This window comes from Amblyraja radiata, chromosome 19 (assembly GCF_010909765.2).
Source record: "Amblyraja radiata isolate CabotCenter1 chromosome 19, sAmbRad1.1.pri, whole genome shotgun sequence".
In the NCBI taxonomy this organism is placed as follows: domain Eukaryota; kingdom Metazoa; phylum Chordata; class Chondrichthyes; order Rajiformes; family Rajidae; genus Amblyraja; species Amblyraja radiata.
Window position 1 is genome coordinate 33,365,363 of NC_045974.1, and position 26,407 is coordinate 33,391,769.

The following is a 26,407-nucleotide window of genomic DNA, read 5'->3' on the forward strand; positions in this document are numbered from 1 at the left end:
GATGGTACCCACCTTCAATGGAAAACTAAATGAAGGTTAGATTCCATGTTTCTTTTGACTTTACAATTGTGTTTTAATTAATTTATGACGTTTTTTTAACCGATTTTCAAACCCTTATTTTTAAAAATAATTAATTCCATTGTATAATATTGTTTCTAAATGAGTCAGATCGGCATGAATTTTGGAGACAGTTGCAAAGGCCTTGAATAGCATCTGGGAACAGCCCACCAGATGTTCTGGAGATGCGGCTCATCGACACTGGCAGCTTGGTCTACTTCATGAAATATCCACGGCATCTGAGATTGCAGGCTGTTGAAAAGAACATAGGCACAATAGATCATTGTGACCGTTACATTAGGGAGAGGGCCATACTCAAGGTGTATAACTCCAACCAATGTCATCTGATAGAACATGGAAAACCTAGCCTGTAACAAGTACTCAAAGAAGTAACTAAAAACTGTTCTGCTATCACAAGGTTGACTTACAGAGTGCTGGATGTCTCCCTCTTTATTTTTAAATGAGGCTGGAGAGTATTTGTGCTACAAACTTAGATGGATGGTAGACAATTGAGTGAAATAAAACTGCACCTTTGCAGAAGTGAGTTATTACTTTCCATCGTCTATTTTATATCTGTGGTCTGCCAAGTTTTTTTTATACTATTGGCCATGACCCGGGTTTACCCCATGATCTTACTGAAGGCAAACATTTTTCCACAGTAGTAAACAAGCTGGCATCCTTTGTTTGATACAATGATCGGTTAAACAAATTATAAATCCAAGAGCAAAAAATAATTCAGAAAATGTCTTCACGGTTCACTGTTGTGAAAGGTAACAAGCTATGTATATTTATGAAAGGAATTTTTCTTAATGATTGATAGGTGAATTATAATTAATAAATTGTAACTTATAGCCACGAGCACAAAGCCTGAAGTTTGCAGGTGCTTTCCTGACCAGAAGCTCGGGGCCTTTTGGCAGCTGCTGATTGAGAACAATAGCGTCCACAGTGAAATCTATTATTTCCTGGCACTCCTTTTCTAATGAAAGGCATTAACGTATCTGTTCCGCCAACAATCTAGATGGGAGCACACTTTCAAGTGGAAGAAACCAATGTATGTATTATATTATTTGGGGTTATTCAGCGAAGAATGTAAAACATATGGAACAAGCTGTCAAAGGTTGTTTGGTTTACACAAGTGTCTGTCCTGCTGGGATACTCCAGCTTTTTGCGTCTATCTTCGAGCAGTAAGAGGAGGTGGTTGAGGTGATATTATAACAGCATTTGAAAGACATTTGGAAAAGTAGATGGATAGGAGGGATATGGGCCAATTGTGGGCAAATTGGACTTGTTTAGATGGGGCATCTTGGGAGAGTCGGGCTGAACGGCCAAAGATATTTATGTAAGATATTATGAAAGATATTATGCAAGTTAATCTAGTCTGATTATACATGGTCCATACACCCACCATTCCCTGTATACGCCTATCTAAAAGCCTCTTAATTATCACTATCGTATCTGCTTCTACCAGCACCCTTGGCAAGGCATACCAGGCACCTAGCACTCACTGTGCAAGATTTTTCCCTGTAGATCTCTTTTAAACGTTCCCATTGACCTTAATGGGCCTGTCCACTTAGGCAACTTTTTAGGCGACTGCTGGAGAGTATGCGGTCGCCACATGGTCGCCACATGTTCGTGAGTGGTTGCCGGGTAGTCGCCTTCATGGTCGTGAGGAGTTCCCGCATTCTGGGAACTAGTGGCAGTCTAATTAGGGTTGCCACAAAATGTTCAACATGCTGAAAAAATAGCGGCTACCAGAATGATGCCGCCATGGAGAGTAGCGATAATTCTCGTGCTATAGGAGGGTTGCCAGGAGGTCCTAGTGGGTTGTCAGGAGGTCGAAGGTTCTCATAGGTTGTAGCTAGTGCTGACTGGTGAATTTCATTGGCTTATTGGGGAAAAAAAAAAGTAAGCAGTAGTTTTCAGAACCAAGGATAACTGATCGGAAATGTTAATGTCCGCCGAGCTTCACAGCCATGTATCTCTAGATTCTTAAAAGTTGTCTCCACGCCTTCTCTCTCCTTCTGCCCCCCTCTTTTAAAAGACTTACCATAACCATCTTAGTTACAGCGCCAACCTTCCTGTTCATCGCGGTGTGTGTCTGTATCACCTTGGCTTTGCAGTGTGTGAATTTCACCCAGACAGTGCTCCCCCCGCTTGCACTGTCCCCTGCCTGCATAACGGGCTGGTGAAGGAAGCGATGTATATGTATGTGTATGTGTGTGTGTGTTCCACTCTGACAGTCGCCATTCCAGTTGCTGGCAGTCGCCTGAAAAATCGCCGAAGTGGGACAGGCCCATAAAGCTATACCCTCTAGTGTTTGACATTTCCATCCCGGGACAAAGGTTCTGACTCTATCCTATCCATGTCTCCTATAATTTATAAATTCCTATGGGTTTTTTTTATCAGAAACAATACATAAATTAAAGGGCAAATTAAGTCCATCAAGTCTTCATTCACTGCTCACAAGTTCTCATTATTTTATCTTCATTTTCAGTATGCGGCAACATCAATAATGATAACATGCTATCTCTGCTACATTAAATCATGATTCAGCCAGATACAGTATATACTTTCCTTTGACTCCCTCACTTGGTACTTGGTACATAAATCCATCAGTGCTGATGGCCTGGAGAGAAGGAATGGGTGATGTTTCGGATCGAGACCCTTCTTCAGACTGAAAGACACCGGAATGGGAAATGAGAGATATAGACAATAATGTCAAAATTATAAAGGAAACAGGCCTTTATCATTGTTACTTTTTTGCATATCTTTCATTCATTGTTCTTTATCTCTCTGCATCATCGTCTATATGTCTCGTTTCCCTTTTACGGGACTATCAGTCTGATGAAGGGACGACCCGAAATGTCACCCATTCTTTCTCTCCAGAGATGCTGCCTGTCCCACTGAGTTACTCCAGCTTTTTGTGTCTATCTTTGGTTTAAACCAGCATCTGCAGTTCCTTCCTACATAGTAATGATGACCGAAGAGAAAAGCCTATTTCAACTGATTGACTGGGCTTTTCCGATCTTCCAAAGCTATTGAAACATATTCTTGGAGGGTATATCTTTCTTTGGTGAGCAGAATGACACATTAATTCATCAAAACTGCCTTTATTGCCCCATATTTACAGATTACCTTTGAGTGACAAAAGTTGGAATATAACAAGTTGTTCTTTTAAATGAACAAGATCATGACTAAGGCTGAAATGTTTCAATGGACATAATCATTTATCTAATTCAAATAAATCCATAGGTAGAGCAGAATAACAGATTATTTCACCCTGACCCTCTGAAGCTCTGAGGCAGCAGTTACTACTACCACTCTGCTTTGGCATGGACAAGTTGAGCTGAGTGGCCTGCACCTGTGCTATATGCCTCCATGATTCTAGGTACACTGCTCTTTCCCCCTCCCCCCCCGCCCCCCACCCACCCCACCAGCCCACAACATGTCCAAGGGGTAACAAATATTAATTCTTGTGGAATTAAGAAATTGACTGGTGGGAATCAGTTCCTCATGCCTTTCCCGTAATTCATGATGCACCATGACTAGGCATTCCCAATGTTTCCTCCACCCTTCAATCCTGCAACCATCTAATCTCTTGGGTGTTTTTTTTTAACGTAACCTGAGATCCAATTTCCGTGTAACCAAATCTTTAAGCCTGACCATCATGTAGCCAACTTTCCAAATACAATTGGGCCACCAGGAATTACTCTGCCATGGTTCTGAACAAAAGTGATTGCTTTAAATTTGCCAATATAATTAAATTATTATATCTGTAGACAATAAGGTAAGCTTCAACAATTTGTTATTGCTCAGTCAACAATCTATCATTAAGTTATTGTTTGTCCATGGTTTTTATTTTAACAAATATAAATATTATTTCCTCCATTTTTCTCCAGATTTTTCCCAGAGATGCTGCCTAGCCTACTGGGTTACTTCAGCATTTTGTATCTATCTTAGGTATCAACCAGCATCTCCAATTCTTTTTTATTAAATATGATTTTATTTGGTGGAATGATAAATGAGTATAACACAGTCTTTGAAAACACCCAGGAAACAGAGTATAATAATTATAGAGAAAGAGACAAATTTTGCTCACATTATGCAGATGCTTGGGCAGCTGATGACTTGTCCATGGGGGGCACCTAAAATGAAAGATTTGCTTCCATAAGGGGTTCATTTCTACCCCAGCATGCTAAATACAGTCAGAATGGTTTTTGCATGCATGACGCAGGTTTCTATTATCTTTTCCAGGCCTTGTGGAATTCGTCTGGCACCTCTTAAAGAAACAATTATTGATCAGTCAGAAGATGGGGCCTAAAATATTGAGAAAATTCACTTTTGTTGCAGCTGAATGAAGTATGAATGCTCCTCCTGGCTCTTTAAAGCAACTCTGGCTGATGATTATCTCCTGCACCAACACATCCTGCATCCATCTTACGGGTGACCATTGACATGGTTGGGGCTGCATAACATGGTGCCGGTACGGTGTCTGGCACGGTGGCTTTGCAGTAGAGCTACTGCCTTACAGCTCCAGAGACCCGGATCAATCCTGATTAAGGATGCTGTCTGTATGACGTTTGTACGTTCTCTTCATGACCTGCATGGGTTTTCTCCGAAATCTTCGATTTCCTCCCACACTCCAAAGATGTACAGGTTTGTAGGTTAATTGGCTTGGTATAAATGTAAAATTGTCCCTAGTGTGTGTAGGGTGGTGTTAATGTGTGGGGATCGTTGGTCGGTGCGGACTCGCTGTGCTGAAGGGCCTGCTTCCACACTGTATCTCTAAACTAAACTAAATCTAAACTAAGCAGAAAACAGGCCTTTTGCCTTAAAGGCGTTTGCCAGGATTTGTAAATTACCCAAATTTCTTCTCAGTCTGCTTCATCTGATCTTGTCAGTGTACTCAAGTGCCCTCACTCCCACATGCACTCATTACCGCTGGTTACAGCTTCACCAACAAAGTTGGAAATTGACTGCTGGAACTGTGCTATTATAGCCAATTTTGCAGCACTAATCTAACTCTTCTAAGCAACAGCAAGACTATGACTGTCTTCAGGTACTTTTCAATTTCATGTCCAGTGGCTCTTCTGTCGAAAGGTAAACATAGATTAATTAAAGAGCTAAAGCACAATCCCCATCCATGGTATACATAATCACTCATTGTTGTTGGTATGTTATATACTTACTCGATTTTGGTGTTTTTAATAATTAATGCTGTTATAGTTCTGAGTATTTCACGCAATCCTGATTCTTTCTTTATGCTAGGAAAAGAAACATTCATATCAAGATCAAATATATTTTTGGAAGTTTACTCATGACTTAATTGCATATCAATATTTGTATAACCTCTTAATTTAAAAAAAAACCTTATCTGTTCTAGTTTACACCATGCTGGCAGGTTGTTAATATTTCTGAGAAACTGCAAGTCATGTCAGGCCTACATTGTTCCACTGAGTTGCACAAGTCAAGCACTTAATACTTGAATAATGCTCCAGTATTGTGTTGAGCTAAGTGCTTTTATATTAAGTAAGACTACACAAATCTAGTCAACTGAAAGCAATACCTTTAGCAAGAGATTAGCAACTGGGAAACACTAGAAGTAATGAAAGACTTATGTTATCACCAAAAATATTTTGGTCAATAACACCAGCACGATGGCATTGTGGTAGAGTTGCTGCCCAACAGTGCCAGAGACCTGGGTTCGATCCTGACTACAGGTGCTGTCCGTATAGAGCTTGTATGTTCTCCCTGTGACCACGTGAGTTTTACCCGGGTGTTCCGGTTTCCTTCCACACTCCAAAGTCATTCAGGTTTGTAGGTTAATTGGCTTTGGTAAAATTTGTAAATTGTTCTTGTGTGTAGAATGGTGTTAGTGTACGGGGATCGATGGTTGGCGCTGACACGGTGGGCCAAGGAGCCTGTTTCCACGGTGTATCTCTAAACTAAATTAAACTGACTAAACAATGATGCCTCTTGAAGTGTTGTCACTGATGGATTTTAGGAAATGTAATAGACAATTTGCACAAGAAAACTTTTCAAATGTAAATGTAATGCTGAATAATCTGTCATCAACATGGAGGCATGGGATTCTTAATTTCTGCTGACTGAACAGAAGACATCTTTACTTGGCATCTTACCCCACCAGTGGCATCACGAACAACAAAGCACTCAATTGTTGCTAAAATGGAACTCTTTTTTTTTGCACTAAAGATGCTGGAGTGGGACTTGAACTCAAAACCGTCAGATTCAGAGCTAAGAGCACTACCCACTGAACCACTGTTGATAATAAGAAAATCCACGTGGTCATGGGGAGAAACTCTGTATTGCAACCGGGCCTCTGGCACTGTAAGACAGTATGTCAACAATCAGTCATTGGGTGAAATTATTGGCATTAATCAGCTGCAATTTATGTCGATGGCACATGTTTAATTAATTTGGATGGCTATCTCTTTGTACTTGTGGAAACACTGAAAAAGGATTGACAACAAAGATTCAATGTTTTCTAATATACGAGCCAAGGTCACAGTAAAGTAACAGTTGTAAACTGTCTGTAACTCAGAACTTCTGAAGAAAATTGTATACTCACTGTTTTTTTGTTTATCAAGCACAGTTTTCAGGAAGACTTATTCCTTTATTCTTTCTTAATAGTTTCATAAACTGGGAACACCCTGGTTGGTATACATTCAGAAAATCTGTTAATGCTCCACAGAAGTCATTACAAAATAATAATGAAGAAAATATAGGATACATACCAGGGACTTTGTGGATACAGTGTACTTATCTACAAAATGACAAAGTTACAAATGAGTTGTGATGTCTCTGGCATGTATTTTTTTCTCTGTTTATAAACAGAACAAAGCGCAAAGATGAATTTGTCGTTTCGCAAAACTAACCAAAGAATGAGATTCATGAGTGTTTACTGCAGCCAAATTTGATAAAGGATGTGGAAATATCTTGATATATTAGAGATCTGGAATTTTTGAAAGTGAGTAATTTTGCAGTAATACCAAGCGTCATGTAGCTGGAAGTCACCAGGTTCTATTGTTCGTACAAGACCATAATTATCTTCAGCAATTAGAAAAGAAAAACAGTAGTCACTTTTCCTCATAGCTAATCATTGACTGTCACTAGATCTGTGCTCAGTGTTCATGGTTTGACAACAGGTTTGCAGACTGCTCTTACACCATTTATCAAGTTATAATTAATCGCATACACACATTAATAATAGTCCCTTTGAAGATAACTGGCTTCTTTGTAGCAATACCTGTAGGAGTATAGGGGAGAGGTGAACACTCACATGGACAAAAAAATGAAATCACATGTCCAGGAGGATGAAAGGAATCATACTCGCATTGTGATTGCATTAACGTCACAGTGTGAGCGATAGTCTAACCAATTTCCTTTATGTACAGTGGCTGGCTGTAAACCCAAATTGAGATGAATGATTGAAATGGCTTGTTGACCAGATGATGTTTTTTTCTAATCGTTTGCTGTCATTAAATGATAACTAGACTAAGTGAGACCCGTTGGGTCCCATGTTCACACGGGAGAGCTGGTCCCCCAACACAATATTCCACCACTCCACCAATTCCAATATTGGTGGCTAGTGGTGGTGGGGGTGGGGCTTTCTGGAGAGCTGCAAGGCCACCAAATTCAAATCCATTTTCCTACCATTTGAAGCAGGGTGCAAGGCCACCAAATTCAAGTGCAGTTTCTTACCTCTTCGAGCAGGGTGCAAGGCCACAAAATTCAAGTGCAGTTTCATACCACTTCAAGCAGGGTGCAAGGCCACAAAATTCAGGTTCAGTTTCCCCACTTCAAGCAGGGTGCAAGACTACCAAATTCAAGTGCAGTTTCATACCACTTCAAGCAGGGTGCAAGGCCACCAAATTCAAGTGCAGTTTCATACCATTTCATGCAAGGTGCAACAACACCGTATTCAAATGCAGTTTCATACCATTTCATGCAGGGTGCAAGGCCACCATATTCAAATGCAGTTTCATACCATTTCAACCAAGGTGAAACCACCATAAAACCACCATAAAACCACACAAAACACCACACACAGTTCAGTAGACATTCAGTGTGTTCAGTTGATTCACAGCTCAGACAGAGTTGTGACCTCTCCCTCCCCCATCATACAGAGACTGAGCCACACCCACACTTCCTGGTTTTATAATCCCTCCCCCTTCCACCGGAAAAGGTGTGGCCTTCATGGTGTGATTGACAGGAGAGCGATTCTCAACATTTTTTAAACACTAACAACCATTAGCAGTGCATTTTTACTTCAACCCAAACAACCATTAGCAGTGAATTTTTACTTCAACCCAAACAACCATTAGCAGTGCATTTTTACTTCATTAGCAGTGCATTTTTACTTCATTAGCAGTGCATTTTTACTTCAGTAGCAGTGCATTTTTACTTTAGCAGTGCGGGGAGAGGGGGAGAGGGGGAGAGGGGGGAGAGGGGGAGAGGGGGAGGGGGAGAGGGGGAGGGGGAGAGGGGGGAGGGGGAGGGGGAGGGGGAGATGCGTTGGGGGAACTGGTGAGTGGTAAAAACGGGTTGCGTTGGGGGAGCTGGCGAGTGGTGGAATATTGCGATGGGGTTGCCATTGGTAACGGCAGCAGCAGCTTAAAAGAGAATGCTGCGCGTCATGATCTTCAGTCCGACTGGGGGGGTTAGTGTGTGACGGTGGTGGGGGTGGTGGGGGTGGACGGTATGTCGGTGGTCTGCGTCGAGTCAAAGGTCGAGTCTATTCATTGACTCAAAGATTGATTGCCGTTCTACAAAAAAACCCCAGAACTTTAAACCGATGATGCCCGCAACCCCCCCACACACACATGTTGAGTCCACGCTGCCTGCTCCCCACCACACCCATCTCCCCGCTCCCCGGCTTCTGCCCCCTCTCACATCCCCCTCCCGCCATCCCTCAGGCCCCCAAGCCCCCTGCCCCTCCACCTCCCCCCTGCCCCTCCCCCCCCAATGTGGGGACAATTGATTGCCTCCATAAATTCCATAATTGTGGGGGGTGATGTGGTGATTGGCTCCCAGGGGCGCCTGTCTCCGGGGTAAGCGCGGATGCCTTGCCCCCCGCGAGTTGGGGGATGGGGCCCAACGGGTCCAGAGGGTCACACTTGGTCTAGTATTAACTAATACTTAGTCATCTGTTCTCCTATTTGATTATGCTATTCACAGGAGCATGGATAGGAATAGGCCTTGTATCTATTCTAATATTTAGCTAATGTATACCATATCATAAGCACACCATCCATCGTCTGCTGTATTTTCCAATGACTGCAGGAGTGTTCCTGCTGAGTTCAATAAGTGCTAAACCATCTCTTGCTGGAAGACCAGCCTTCATGGAAGTTTGTATGAAGGAACTGCAGAGAGAAGCATAGAAACATAGAAAATAATTGCAAGAGTCGCCATTTGGCCTTTCGAACCAGCACCGCCATTCATAGAAACATAGAAAATAGGTGCAGGAGGAGACCATTCGGCCCTTCGAGTCAGCACCGCCATTCATTGTGATCATGGCTGATTGTCCCCAATCAATAACCCGTGCCTGCCTTCTCCCCATATTCCTTGATTCCACTAGCCCCTAGAGCTCTATCTAATTATCTCTTAAATCCATCCAGTGATTTGGCCTCCATTTCCCTCTGTGGCAGGAAATTCCACAAATTCACAACTCTCTGGGTGAAAGCTTTTTTTCTCATCTCAGTCCTAAATGGCCTCCCCTTTATTCTAATGCCCCTGTCCCACTTAACAAACCTGAACGGAAACCTCTGATGACCTTGCCCACGACCCAAGGTTTCCATGAGGTCGCCGGAGGTTTTGGTCACTCTCCCTAATGGTTGAAAGTGGTTTCCGTGTGGTCGAGGCTTCTTCTAGGTTGCTTTGATTATTTCAACAAAATCAAAACCGGCCTCGACTAAAAATAGGTTGCCGTTTGGTCGAAGCCGGTGGAGTGGGGTCGCTATTTACTTACAGGCAGTCGAAGGCCATCTCCTTCGCTGACCAGCCATTTTGATTGGCTCATTGGAGTTTTCAGGACCTAGAAGGACCCACAGGAAGGTAAAATGCCCGCTAACTTTATTAAACTTCTTAAAACTGTCTCCACTAATTCTCCCCCCCTCTTCTCTCCCCTTCTCCCCACTTCTCTCCCCCCTTCTCCCCCTTATCTTCCCCTTCTCTCTCCTTCTCTCCCCCCCTCTCTAAAGGACTTACCGTGTTCTGTGGCAGCCGTTTTCCTTCCTCTTCATCGCGGAGACAGCGCTCCTCCGCTGTCCCTGGCCCCCACCTTCACTATGTGTTTGTGTGTATGTGTGTGTGTGCGGTCGGTAGCAAAGATCCTGTAGGATCTTCGGTTGGTAGATGCAACTCACGCTTCGGTCAAGGCTTTCCAGGCGAGTGACCAAAACCTCTGGCGACTCATGGAAACCTTGGGTTGTGGACAAGGTCACCAGAGGTTTCCGTTCAGATTTCCTAAGTAGGACAGGGGCATTACTGTGGCCCCTGGTTCTGGACTCTGAACATTGGGACCATTTTTCCTGCATCTAGCTTGTCCAGTCCTTTTATAATTTGATATGTTTCTATAAGATACCCTCTCATCCTTCTAAACTACAGTGCATACAAGCCTAGTCTTTTCAATCTTTCCATATATGACAGTCCCGCCATCCCATGGAAATCTCGTGAACCTATGTTGCACTGCCTCAATCACAAGGATGTCCTTCCTCAAATTAGGAGACCAAAACTGTACTCAATACTCCAGATGTGGTCTTACCAGAGCCCTGTACAACTGCAGAAGAACCTCTTCACTCCTATACTGAAATCCTCTTGTTATGAAGGCCAACAATCCATTAGCTTTCTTCACTGCCTGCTGTACCTGCACGCCACTTTCAGTGACTGGTGTACAAGGACACCCAGTTCTCGCTGCATCTCCCCCGTACCTAACCTAACCCCATTGAGATAATAATCTGCCGCCTTGTTTTTGCTGCCAAAGTGGATAACCTCACATTTATCTATATTATACTGCATCTGCCATGCATCTTCCCACTCACTCAACCTGTCCGGGTCACCCTGCAACCTCCTAACATCCTCTTCACAGTTCACACTGCCACCCAGTTTTGTGTCATCCGCAAACTTGCTAGTGTTGCTCCTAATTCCTTCTTCCAAATCATTAATATATATGGTAAACAGATGCATCCCCAACACCGAGCCTTGCGGCACTCCACTCACCACTTTCTGCCATTCTGTAAAGGACCTGTTCACTCCTACTCTTTGCTTCCTGTCTGCCAACCAATTTTCTATCCGTCAACAACCTACCCCCAATACCATGTGCTCTAATTTTAGTCACCAGTCTCCCATGCGGGACCTTATCAAAGGCTTTCTGAAAGTCTAGATACACTACATCCACTGGCTCCCCTTCATCCATTTTACTTGTCACATCCTCAAAAAATTCCAGAAGATTAGTCAAGCATGATTTCCCTTTCATAAATCCATGTTGCCTTGCACTAATCCTTCTACTGCTATCCAAATGCCCCATTATTATCTCTTTAATAATTGACTCCAGCATTTTCCCACAACTGATGTCAGACTAACTGGTCTGTAATTCCCCGTTTTCTCTCACGCTCCTTTCCTGCTTTTTTCCCGTATCCCTTGATTCCCTTAGCCCTAAGAGCTAAATCTGGTTGAAAGAATGGTCTTGACCCAAAAGTCACCCATTCATTTTCTCCTGATATGCTGCCAGTCCCGCTGAGTTACTCCAGCATTTTATGTCTATATTCATGGAAGTTTGTTCAGTTCAGATGAGATAAGAAAACAACAGAATTATTTTGGGCAATTCATTGCAGATCTGGTTCTTTTGTGCCATGGATTCCTCCACAGTACTGGTGTATTTGGTTGAATGTTGATGGTGGGATCAGAAAAAACTTCTCAGGCTTTGACATAAGTTGTCCCGCTGGTGAGAATTAAATCTGATTCACTTTCCACATTTTCTTCTTCAGGTGTGCTGTTTTCTCATCTCATCAGAACTGAACAAAATTCCATGAAGGCGATTCTTCCTGCCAGAGATGGCTCAGCAATTATTGAACCCAGCAGGTGTACACTCATTTGCATTGATTTATTATTGTCATGTGTGCCGAGATACAGTGAAAAACTTTACTTGCGTGTTATTCAGTCAAATCATACCACACTATTAAGCCATGCACAAATATAACAGGTAGTCCAAAGAGACATTACCAGAGTGCAGAGTATATTATTAAGCAATATAGAATTACAGCTACAGAGAAAGGTCAGATTGAAAAATGTGCAAGGCTAACACTGGGGTAGGTTTGGAGATTGAGATTGTACCCTTAGTTTATGAGAGGACTGTTCATTAGAATGATAAAAGCAGGGAAGAAGTTTAGTTATAAATCTGGCTTTTCTTAAGATTTAATTGAAAGTTTTCCTAATTCCAAATAATTTGCCATTGGCTTTGTGCTATTTGCCGTGTCTTGCTATTTCTCTGCGTTCATTCCAATTGGCATGGTGGAAACTGTGGAAGAACTCAGGCTGCTTGAAGTTGAGCAGTGTAGCCAATGTACAAGCAGAAGCACTCAAACCCCGTTCAATGGCAAATGTCCAATGGGACTCTGACGGAAGTGTTTTACGCGCTGTCATTTTTTAGTTTAGTTTAGTTTAGAGGCAGCGCGCAGAAACAGGCCCTTCGGCCCACCGAGTCCACACCGACCACGATCCCCACACATTAACACAATCCTACACACATTAGGGACAATTTTACATCTACACCAAGTCAATTAACCTACAAAACCTGTATGTCTTTAGAGGATTGGAGGAAACTGACGATCTTGGAGAAAACCCATGCAGGTCATGGGGAGAACGTACAAACTATGTACAGACAAGCACCCGTAGTCAGGATCGAACCTGGGTCTCTGGCGCTGAAAGGTAGTAGCATGACCGCTGCACCACGGTGCCGCCCCTCGAGCCCAGAATTTGCCCTGGAGCCCACTTCCACCAAACATTTCATCAATGCTAACACTTGAATTTCCAACCATAATCTTTTCACGAAAATGATCAATACCATTTGGCACTTGGAGTATCACTATCAACAATCAATTAACTATTTGTCAGAAGCCCATGGCTGATATGATGGAACCAAGTAATGTATCAGCCCACACTGTTGGATATCTACGGCTATTTTCCCGTTAACCAGCAGTTCACGCAATATGTTTCATTGCGTGTGGTTTGGTATATCTGTCAAGCACCAGAGACTGAACTCTGCAACAATACATCGCTTCATCACAAAGTGCTATCACACTTTCCTGAGGCAGTCATGTTGAACATGTTGTAGTTTATATCTCCAGCCTTGGAGAAAAGTTGTATTCACTCATTCTATTCAGAAACACGTCTTTCAATTACTGATAGATGTATGGGATTAGAAATTGAATTCTAATGAATAATTAGACAACATTACCTGTTAGCTAGAAACATTGCCTAATAATCATGTAAAGTAATGCACAAGATGTGCAAAGCAAGACCATCTAATTGAAGTAAAGCAGTGACTTTCCTTTATGATGTAATTGGGATTCATCATAAAAATAACCAATTAGGGACATGATTCCAATTTATTTGATTTCAGCATTAAATGACTCTTGGGAGTCTAACATTTTGCGATTTGTAATGAGATGTAGAATGTGGTAAATGTCTCATGATATGCCAAGAAAGGTATTACAAAATATTAGCATTCAATGAGCCATAGCCTAATAACTATCATGGTATTGTTATTGGTTTTCCAATGAGGGAATACCGCAAAGAAAACTTGGTGCTTAAAGGAAAACATAGAAACCTAGACAATAGGTGCAGGAGTAGGCCTTTCGGCCCTTTAAGCCAGCACCGCATTCAATATGATCAGGCTGATCATCCAAAATCAGTACCCCGTTCCTGCTTTCTTCCCATACCCCTTGATTCCATTAGCCCTTAGAGCTACATCTAACTCTCTTGAATACATCAAAAGAGCTGCCATCACAGTTAATGTTTGTGTGGAGTGAAATTGTTTTTTCAACAACTGTGGGATGGTATGTTGGTACAGACACCTATCCAAAGCATGTCAAACTCTACTTTATGTTTCAAAACCAAACACTTGGGTATAAAATCTTCCACTTTCACTTCCCAGCAAATGCAGTCAGAAAATATTCAAAGCCTTCTTTCCTGACCTATCTTGCCACCTCGCGTATGTGGAGTAAGGAGACATGGCTTCATCAACATGGTTGTTCAGCAGGAACAATCAGGCACTTACAGTTACTAAATTAGGCTAAATTTGCAAGGTGAAACAGTCACTGTAGTTAAAGATCTACAACCAATTTAATCCCAGTCCTTGTCTGAGGGTGATGAGTAAATGAAGATACATTACACTTCAGTTCCAGAGTGTTGTTTGCAGTTCTGGTCCCCACACTGAGAAAGGATGTGATTGTACTAGAGAGGAGGATCACCAGGATATTGTAGAAACAAAGAACTGCTGATGCTGGTTTATACCATAGATAGGTACAAAGTGCTGGAGTAACTCAGCAGGTCAGGCAGCATCTCTGGAGAAAAAGGATAGGTGACATTTTGGATCAGGACCTTTATTTTCCGCCTCCTACTTTCAGTCTGAAGAAGGGTCCTGACTCAAAGCGTCACCTATCCTTTTTTCTTAGGAGATGCTGCCTGACCCGCTGAGTTACTCCAGCAATTTGTGTCTATCACTAGGATATTGCCTGGATTGGAGCAATACGGTTATTGGGAGAGGCTGGGTTTGTTTTCCATGGAATGGGAGAGGCTGAGAGTTATACAAGGTTATAAAGGAACGTGTATAGGGTAGATAGTAAGAATCCTTTTTCCCCATTTCAGGGTGATCTAAGGCAAGAGGCTTTCAATAGAAGGTGCGATTGAAGACGTTTAGAGAGGATTAAGGGGGACTATTTTTCACCCAGAAAATGGTTCAAATCTGGAAATCTGAGGAAATAGTCAAGACAGATCCTTTCACCATATTTAAGATTTAGAAAAATGCTTGAATCGCCAAAAAAAAAGAAGGCCGCAGACCAGATGTGGGTACATGAGACAAGCATAGATAAATACGATGGTCATCATGGACATGGTGGACCAAATATCCTGTTTCTGTGCTCCATTAATCTATGTCCTTTCTTGCTGTTGTATAATCTATAGTTATTGAATGAATACTGGTCAGCAGAAAGTCCTCATTCTATAACCTAGTAAAAATTTAGCCCACACTCACTTTCATTTGTGTTCATTGCAATTCCAAGATTTGAATGTATACTTTCATATTACTTATGATAATGTCAATCAATACATTAATTATGTCAGACTGAGACCACATGTGATACTGGAAGGAATAGACAGCTCTGTAAGGTTCCAAGGTATGTTGGCTATCTATTCCATTGAATCATTTTAAAGTTAATTGTCATAGTTCATTTTCAGTGATGTTATAGTTAGATTGCTACTTTCTAAATACATGCCTGTAAAAGAATGCCTTAGATACCTGAAGTATGTATGAAATCAAGTATACATAACCTATAATCACCCATTTGGTAATTTAATTTAATTAAATGGTATTAGCAGCATTCCATTCCCTGAAGTCTCCATGGTAATGGACAAAATGTAAAAGCTAAATTGTGCAAAATGTCTAGTTTAATAAAAATGCTTAAAATTAACACTGAAGTTGTGACAATTTTTGTTCTTGTTTTCTCATATTGCAATATTTAATATGCACATTATCTGTGTTCCAAATTAAAGGTAAATTATTTTTATGTTACCTTTTTTAACCAACCTATTAAATAATTCCTCAGGTAATCATAATATCTGAAGCTGGAAATGCACTTTTATTTCATTCTTTAAATTGTTTTGAGATTAAGGTTAATGTAGCCAAACAGCTACTGTTACACCAATATGATTTTTTTTCATGCAAAAGCAAGTATAATGGCATTGAACTGATGCTCCTACTTTAGTGAAAAGTGTTGATAAATCCAGACTCAAACCCATTCATAACGATTCTGAGATCAAGCTTCCTACCTTTTCTAAATAATATAAGATTTAAAAATATGGTAACTTCACTTTTTATGTTCTAAAATTAAATGAACTTTATTTCGGATGAAAGAACACAAAGTATAAAAAAAAACACCCCATAAAAAAGATATTTGGTGTGCATAATACAATGTAAAAAAACTCATCACAACAGACATTTGCGTTTTGCTTTATCGTTACAGTGAACAACAAACTGCTCAGTTCAATTCCTGTGCACAAACGTTAAGTAATCAAATTATAATATATTGTTATATTAAGGAATCAGATGAGCTATATAAATATAGTTACTTATGAAAGCAACACATCTTCTGGGCATTCAATCTTGATAAATGAAAATGAGTTTTGTATTTAAGCCTAAGATTTGCTTGGAAAATGAATATATTGCATTGTACTAATAGTAATAACAATCTCAGTTCATTTGACAAGCTCCTCTATTGTATTATTGATTTTACTGATGTCACAGGTTTTTTTTGCTGTCAGTCAACCATCAATTAGCAGTTCAATGTGATTTCCTGATTTCACTCATCAGTTTGTTTCTCACTATCCGCCTATATTCACCCATGATTTTTTTGTTAATGCCATTAATTCATTTCATCTGTGTTTATTAAGATGAATATGAATTATCTGTGTTTAAAAAGTACAGAGGAGTTGAAATTGATTTGGGATTCATTGTGTGTGAGAAGCTGAAGAATAGGCTTATGGCATTTATAAAGAACTGTGGAATAAACAAAGTAAGCATGTTAACATTACTGGGACAATTGTACACTGAGACTTTAGTACAAGTGTACAATTGTACACTGAGATTTTAATCAACAAATAAACCACTGAATCACAGTTGATGATAAGTTGCATCAGAAACAATGTTATATGTTTGAAATGAGAGCATATCCCTTCACTTCATGGTGAGAGGTAAGAAGATGAGAATGAGAAGCCAGAGATTACTTTCAAGAAATAGACAGCATCTTTTAAGAAACATAGATAGAAACATAGAAAATAGGTGCAGGAGGCCATTCGGCCCTTTTAGCCAGCACCGCCATTCATTGTGATCATGGCTGTTCGTCCCCTATCAATAAACCGTGCCTCCCTTCTAGGAGATGAGGAGACATTTCTTTAGTCAGAGGGTGATGAATCTGTGGAATTCTTTGCCACAGAAGGCAGTGGAGGCCGTCAGTGGATATTTTTAAGGCAGAGATAGGTAGATTCTTGATTAGTACAGGTGTCAGAGGTTATGGGGGGAAGGCAGGAGAATGGGGTTAGGAGGGAAAGATAGATCAGCCATGATTCAATGGCGGAGTAGACTTGATGATTGTAAACCTAGCAGTAAAATGACAACATGAATGGAAAAATAAACCATTGCAACTTTGAAATAATCACTAAATAGTATTGTAATAGATTTGGTGTAAAGCAATATTATACATAATCAAATATTACCAATATTGGGGTGATAGAAAGGAATCATATTTACAGTTATTTTCAATGTTAAAGCATTTCACAACCATAAGACATGCTTGAAGTGCAGCTGCAATTGTAATGATGAGAAGGGCAAAAGTCAACAATCTCAGACATGAGTAACTGGACTTTGCAAAATAAACATTGATGAGCATTAAATACAGTTTTACGAAAATATTGCTGATGTTTGGATGATTGTTAGTAATCCTAAAGTGTTAAAAATACTATCCTTCAAATCCCTGGCGGCCCTATTGTAGCAATGTTACAAAATTTTGAGATTTTAAAAATCAAGTCTGTAATTTATCCCATCAGATAAAGCATAAAAATAAGTTTAATTTGACACCTAATTCACTTTCATATCTCAAGTATTTAAAAAGTTATGGCCATTTTCATACTCGGAAATGAGCATCTTGTTCCCTATTGATTTTCTATGGACATAACAAAAAAGTTGTGATCGTGAACAGTCAAAAGCCCATAACTTTCTTAAAAATTAAGAGAACTGAATGAAATTTTCAGTTATCATAGATTGAAGCATTCTGAAACAAATATAAAATAATCTTACTTGGATGACCTGAAATTAAAGCATATAATTAGTTAGTTACCTAATTGTAGCTAATTTCAGACTTCAATTACTAGATCTAAACATCTATCCATTTCTTAATAAATGATTAACATTTTTAAATAGCCTAAATGTCCAAATAATATTCACAAATAATTCACAATAAAACATGATTTTTAAATCTCATTTACATTAATTTATAGGCCAAATGGAAGGAATTCAGTGTTCAATTGCTGTAAATAAATGCCCATTTAAATCAGCTTTCCAGTGGGTCCCTGTGGAACGCGCTGGTTTAGAACGTTCACATTGCGGTAGATTTGTGCCCCAAATGCCCAGAAAAATACTGCGCGATATAATGGGCCCAAATTGAGCTACTCGCAATATTAAACTTTGTATAAAGGGATCTTTAGAAGCCCTTTTTAATGTAAAAATATACAACCTAACTTCTGCTATTTGCTTTATGAGACCCTGCGGTTGCCGTCGGTCGCGGGTTTAGAGATTGATTTTTAAACTACTATAACTATTATTCAAGGCCTTTAAACCTAATAATAGCTTTTGCGACGGGGACTTCCAGCGATTTTTCGTTAATAATTAACTAGGCTGAACATCTTCGATTTGAACAGCTTAGAGAAAATCGCGTTTTAAACCCGCCCCCTCTAAACGGCGCCAAAATCGCGCACACCCTCAGCAGCAGATTTTCAAAGACGCTTCAGGTAGGCTTTGCAACATACCTACCTATTGTCTACTGTAAATGCAGCGGAGTGGAACTTACTTTACCAAATCTGCAGAAACAGCTAAAAACTCTAGGGGTCAACTAATAAAGAAGTAACTTCCACCCGTAATGAGTTTCCAACCAGTTTAACGAAAAGCAAAAATGTGCAGGGTGAAGTTAGAAAGAATCTCTGCCCATGGTAATAGAAGCTTGTGCTTTACTTCTACGGTATGAAAAGTAATTAATTTTTCTGTTCAGTTGAAATTACATTGCACTAGTGAACCAAAGCTATAAAGGAGATTGGGGCTTAAGAGGTGTGTGGAGTTAGACCATGGACCAGCCATGATTTCAGTGAAGGACTGAAATTGTTGTTTCGATTTGGTGTTGTCAGAGTGCGGTAATTGTTCTGTTCCTCAGAAGGAACACAATTTCTGGAGCTAAAAAAAAGGCAGATTCTCAGTGAACCAGAAAGAAGATATTTTACAGATATGAGGATAAAAGTAACTGTGAGAGGCAGTTCAAAATCTCACAGATTCCAATGCAGTGGCGGAAGAAGGTCATTGACCTCATAATTCTAACAAGATAAGAGTGATTTCAAAACATTAAAGACATGTTAACTGAATCATCAAGAGGCTCAGTGGAATCCCATAACCACAATATTTACAGATTACCCTGACTATTGTGATCATGGGTGTATGCATCGATGGCACTATGTTCCCTGTCCCAAACTCGAACTTCAATGGAACCAACTTTCAGAAGTGAAGTTCAATGTACTTATATTGCTCATTGTATGTCAGGTGGACAGATCTCTGCTCCTCACATGGTGCTTATCCATGCATGTCCCAAAACTTGGCTGTTCTTTCCTTGATATCCATCAGTAGTTCTCTACATTCCACTAACCTTGATGCTTGCATCTGAGTGATCTGGTGATTGGAGCAACTAATTAACACCCTTCATTCTTCTTCTGGGATTTTATGCCACCTGAAGAAGAAGCATATTGCATCCATCCTCACCAACCATTTGGAGATACAGATTTAAGATTCTCATGCTCTCAATGTGTTTCTGAGTAAATCTAATTGTATAAAATGTTTTTATGTGTCCTGTAAATCATTTCTGAGTTATTGTTTTCATAACAGAAACATAGAAAATAGGTGCAGGAGTAGGCCATTCGGCCCTTCGAGCCAGCACTGCTATTCAATATGATCATGCCTGATCATCCATTGTAAACATCTATTCCTAATCCTAATTCCTAAAAACCTAATAATCCAAAATCTTACCTCTTACAAAATCTGCACCGTTCCTGCATATCCCTTGATTCCGTTTGGGATATAAGAGCTATATCTAACTCTCTCTTGAAAACACAAGAACCCCGTTTAATAGCAGATACAATTGAAAATGCTCAAGCACAACAAATTTGGACCAGGTTTCCCAACAGAAGTTGCAAACAATATGACAACTAAACTGCATGAATTTGAAGACTGTTCCAAAACTGATTCTGCTGGCAACCATTCACCCACACTGCACCTCAGTCTTTATTTTGCACAAAACATCTCTGAGATCACTGCTAATGTACTGATGATGTGCATAGAAATTGAAATGTATAAGGCTGTCACGCATTAAAAAAGGGTTCTGACATCATTAAACAAAAGCAGAGAAGACATCATCAATGTCTGATGATAAAACAGATGATGATCTCAAGACTTTTACTGGAAAGGAATTATGTTTTTTTTTAAATCACTTCTTAATGACCTGTCTCAAGACTATAACTTGGATTCTAATGCAGTGGTGGAAGAAATTCAATTACTTCATGATTTTGTCAAGATAAGAGTGATTTCATGCCGGGATAAATGCAGAATCTCATGCAATGCCATTTGAAAAAGGTTCAACTCTCTGTATTAAAGCAGAGAAAATGTGACATTTACAGATGATGTGCAAGTGAACAAAGTTCAGTGGAGAGGCTCCTGTACCTTCTTCACGATGGTAGTAGTCAGATCACCAGGGTGGTGTGGGTGGTGTGATGATATTAGCTGCCTTCCTGCAGATCTCTTTGATAATGAGGAGCTCACTACCCGTAATGGACGTGGCAATATCCACAGCTTTTTGGGTACTAGAGGCATTGACTTGTTAAGCGAACATCAAAGGTTACTTGAGCCAGTAAGCTTTGAATGTTCAAAAGGTAGATTGAATAGTTGGAGGTAGGTAGGGAATTAGTGAATGGAGTTGTAGAGAATGCAAATTACATGGTTCCCAAAAATATCAGAGACATTTGTTGTTTTTCTATTTGCAACATTAGGACCAGGTGAAGATACAGCTCTGCTCATGGTGAAGTGACCAAAAGTAGAGATGTAGGAGTAGAGATATATTGAAGAGGTATTTGTAAGGTTGAAGGGCTGTGCAGAGATAGAAGACAAGATCATGAAGTGATTTCACATGAAGGAATAGATTTTTATAATAAAGATTTTTTTTAAACTTGCTGGAGGAACACTGAATTAGACAGAATCCATGGAAGGAAATGGACAGATGATGCTTCAATCAGGACCCTTCTTGGGATTAATGGAGAGGAGACATTAACTAGTGGAAGGACGTGATGGTAAGCGGTGGGAAATGAGTTAGCAGATGGATTCAGGTCAGGAGGGGTAGATTGGTAGATGAGTTCGGTAGGAGAGAGATGGTTGGAGATGGTAACCAAGGCTGGAGGCGAAAAGCCGAGAGAACAGAAGTGTGTGGGTGGTGGAATTTGATAAAGAAGGAAGATGGGACGTGTAATGTGCAACCAGAGGGAGGGACAGTGGGTTAAAGAAAACAAGGAGCGTTAGAGAAATGAGCAGATGGAAGATGGAGCAGAAAGTGGAGAAGTGAACTGGGTAAAGGAACAAAGGAAGGTTTGCGCCAAAGAGGTGGCGGTGAAGCTGGGTAAATGAAAAGGTGTGAGGGGAAGGGGAGGGGTATACGGAATATGGAGAATTCAATGTTCAAGCCATTGGGTGGTCAGCTACCCGAAAGGAATATGAGGTGTCGTTCTTCTAGTTGGTTGTGGCCTCACTCTGGCAGTGGTAGAGGCTGAGGGCAGACAGGTCGGTATGGGAAGGAAAAGGGGAATTAAAATGTCTGACAACCACAAGCTCCAGCGGGTCCTGGCAGATTGGGCACAAGTGTTTAGTGAAGTGGTCACCCAGCCTATGCTTGGTCCCACCAAAAATGATAATAGAATTTAAAATAACTCCAATTTAAAAGTTGGCAGATGCTGGAAACCTTAAATAAAACTACAAAATATTAGAAATACAGAGAAGTGTGGCTTTGTGGTTCATATCAATCTTTAGGCTTTGCTCCACAGCATGGTTGTAATTTATATCACAGTGTTCGAGGTGTTTGTTAATGTTGAGAATATGTTGACTTCTCAGATTTATTTTGGTGATCGGATTGTTTCTCGAAGTTGAACTGCCTTGGCAAAGAGACTGTGGGCAACAATGCCTTTAACTAGAGATTGTTTCAAGATGGGTGACCTTGCCATTGTGCTTTGATGGATTGAGTCTGTGCCATTAAAATTCGTGGTAATGGTGACATTTTCCTTCACAGTGAAATCAGTGGAGTGGTGTACTTCAATTGCAGGCCCTGCAACTCGAATACCAAACCAAACTTCTCTGAACCTTTGTAAGCGAAAGGCACTCAAATGAAAATTTGTTCCTGGGGCACGTGTGTGTCAAAGTCCAGCTTGCCGATAGGTCTTGGTGGATGTGGTATCCTGGGCAGATTTAACAGGTCTGATACTCCCTGATTAACTTAGGTTTCATGTTAGCATCTTTCCCTTTAGCATTAACATTGAATACAGTAGGATTTCCATTAGAAAACTCCCACTTTCCCTGATACTGTAAGAAAACCATATTTCAGTATAATAGCAGTAGTCAATTTGAACATTTGCAAATTCAAAACAAAAGTGTTGTTGAGATTAGCATATCAGTTGAAACTTGATGTTCTGGGAAATGAGTCCGCCCTCATATTTTAATCAAAACTTGCCAAATTAAGTAGCGAGCTGCTACCGTCCAATGTTAATCATGTGCCCAATGTCAGCGAAGACCTAGTCGAACCTCACCACACAATGGTACAACCCAGGGGCCAGGAGTGATGACCGATGCGACGAGGAAGTCGCTGCGGGAGATTATTGGGAAATGATTACGGGTTGAGGATAGTGGATGTCAGTTTCAAAGCATTTCCCTTTAAGTGCAGGGCGATGGCTGTCGTCACGTTGGAGGGTTGGAGTTGAGTGAAGGTGTGGTTGTGAGAGCACTCCAGCCTCTCATCAGATGAAAGCCGTCTCTTCACACCAGGAGCTAGCATCGTGACTCAGATCATCCAGCGGCGATCAGGGACGCTCCTCGATTCTATTCAAGTTCTTCTCCCCTCCCCCCTCCCCCAAAAAAGGTAAGATTATGCGCAATTTAATTTTTTTTAAAAAAGACAAAAATTGAGTTCTATTTTGTACGGAGAACAGATACAATTTCAAAACGGTCAATAAGTAGGAGAGATTACGCGGCGATGAGTCGGGTTGTGTGGATTGATGTGCGCTTTGACAATAGTGAAGGAAATGGTCGGGAGAAACTGTGAGGAAGCGCCCGCACCGGTTTCACGACATTTTTTATTCAACTGCAACTGCAGCGTTTCGATGTATTGGATAAAAGGCAACAAACGACATTCTTCTCGGGAGGGACGGAGGGGAGGGGTGGTGGTGGTGGGAGGGTGTGGTGGAATCTGTCTTTTTTTATTGCATCTGTGTTTTATTTTTGGATCGTCTCGTAAAGCAGCGGAGATGGCGAGGGGATTGGTACCGTGGAGATTCTTGTGTTTGGTTGGAGTTGTATGCAAATTGATAGTGGCAGTTTTGTCTCCTCGATCCTCTGTCGCTTCATTGTATATAAAAGATACAACTCCACAGACACTCAACACATGCACACCCATTCTAACACACACACTACGCTCACATAGATTCACGCACACGATAACACACAGATGCACTGAAGCAGACAAACCATACTCATACGCTGCCGCAAATATATACATATACAAACTAGTACACACAATACAAAAATGGACAGTAATCCAAAATAGACACAGTAATCCACCGAGGCACATGATGCAACACGATTACTCAAACGTATTTGATCCATGTAAATAAACGCATGGATAACTACAGACACACACGCTTACAAAGGCGAGTAAAATGGAAGCATTAAAAAAAATCCACACAAGAGAGACGCGGTGACAAGGATTAAATTTACAAATACGCATACAAAGAAATGCACACAAGGAGACGTGAGCGGACGACCATAGACAGCGACATTTTATTTGCTGCTGGGTCGTATGATCTCGTTATCTGCTGTAGTCTGCTTTTGGTTCGCTCTGCGCAAGGTGTATTTGGCAAGTTATCCACCCAAGGTTATTCCAGCAGCTCCCAGCGATGGACGCGACCCTCACCCCCATACCCCGTTCCCGCTCCCCCCCCGACCACACTGGTCCACGCTGCCCGGAGATCGGTGGGCATCGCCTGGTGAGCATCGTCCCCTCCCTCCCGCCCGTTATCATCTGCTTCACAGCGAATGGTCGCCGTGAGTCTAGGACGCCTTTGGCCGGCACCGATCATCCGTCTGTGCGGGCTTTAAAGGATTGCGAATCCTCGGTCAAGGTCGAAGGTTTCAGACAGGTTTTAGTGCGTCTACGCGAATGTAGGAGGGAGAGATCAGGACATGTTGTGTACCAGCGCATACCCCTCCACTAACGCAATAGATTAAAGACGATGAATGCCTGAATATGCCCGACACATGCCACGGACATCCATCCATTGCAGCGCCTGAGAGTCTTTTGCAGCTCTATCCATTTCAATTCTACAGAGCAGCGCTATCCATCGGCACTGCGGTAACGGGCTGGCCCGCTCCTCGCTGGAGCCATTGATCTGGGGGAGGTGCATGTGGAGGGCGCTCCGTTTGATCGCTCCCTGAAATTGCAGCAGACACAACACAACCGAGGGGGAAAATACGCTGCAATTGGAACAATGGCTTAAGTTTCCTGCCGTCATGGACATTGATTCTTGGTTGAGTAAGCGACAGGGTCGTCTAGCCAACCTATTCGTTCTCTGCGATAAAAGCCGCCTCTTTAAATAGGACTTTATCAAGGTCTGGTTTAATTCTCTGTCATCAGTCTGAAGAAGCGTCACCCATTCCTTCTCTCCAGAAATGCTGCCTGTCCCGCTGAGTTACCCCAGCATTTTGTGTCTATCTTCAGTTCTCAAATATTGGTCTGCTCAGGTGATTCAGTTTCCAGTATCGAGAGGCTTATTCCTAATTTGCCAGAGTGTGAGATTAGTAGTTACCAACTATTTTACAACTCGAAATTACCAGGCTACACGTTCTGCCGTGTGTGTACCTCTCAATAACTGGTGCAACTAGGCTTGCAAAGGCAAATGTACTGAATGCATGAGTTGTTTGCCGAGTTTTATTTGATAAATATTGAACATACAGTATTGTGGTTATAGTTTAAAGATTCTTCATGTTTAAGCAGTAACGTAAGTAAATTATAGTGAACATTTTCCATTTCCCGATAATGTACCACATTCTCTACATGCCCACACTGATAGATATTTGACTGCAGTCTTCAGCAGAAGTTTATCTCAAGCACATATTATTTGGAAATAAGGTTTATCTAAAAATAAAGCCAGTTATTTTAGGATGTCATATTGGTGAAGATTAGATGCAGCACACTGGGAGGGGGGTGGGGGTTGATGTTTGAGAACTATCACCAAATAAATCCAATACTCTGGCTGTTTTTCTGGGCCAGAGTTTTCCATTCTATTTTACTCTTTGGGGAATGGGGTTAACATTTCTATCGATGCTCATTGAAATCATGTTCCTACTGTTTATAAATGAAAGCCTTATATTTTACATGAAGTATTGTTTTTCAGTGGAAATCCTGGTTGAGGGATGGTAATGTTTCTATTTAGTCTGTAGAAAAGAAATAGGTCATTCTCATACTACCATAGAGCACAGAAGAAGGTCAGTAAGGCCACTGTTTCACAGACTGAAGGAGTCAGCCAACTTGTCCCATTCCCCTGCTGTTTTCCGGTAGACCTGTATCTTCCCCATTTTGATATACATACTTTTCTCTGGCATCCTTTCAGGGAGATAATGTACCAAATCGGACCAATTTGTCGCATAAGGAATTCTCATGAATTCTCCCTGAATATTTTGCCAGTTATCTTAAAGCTGTGTCCATTGATACTAACTTTCTTGCCAGCAGTAACATTTTCTAGTCTTATCAAACACACTATGGTCTCAAACCTCCATGTGCCTACCTCTGCTTTGCTTGTTCTCAGAGATGTCTCATTCACCATTGTGGAAAATCTTCCCAATTCTCTTATCAAGGCCTTAACATAACCCCATGTGTGATCCACTGAACTGTGCACAGTATTTCAGACGAGCCTTAATCAATATTTAAAATAATTTATCATTACCTCCGTGCTTTAGAGTGATACAGTGTGGAAACAGGCCCTTTGGTTGAACTTGCCC

At 41.0% G+C, this 26,407-nt stretch overlaps 1 protein-coding gene across 1 annotated transcript in view; it reads left to right on the plus strand.

The window, feature by feature from the left end:
• Window positions 1–22,989: 22,989 nt before the first annotated feature.
• slc6a15 (solute carrier family 6 member 15) overlaps window positions 22,990–26,407 on the plus strand; it is a 38,804-nt gene continuing 35,386 nt past the window's right edge. Inside the window, exon 1 of the mRNA XM_033038200.1 lies at window positions 22,990–23,273. The gene's annotated coding sequence lies outside the window, so the exon portion shown is untranslated. The remainder of the gene's footprint in view (window positions 23,274–26,407) is intronic.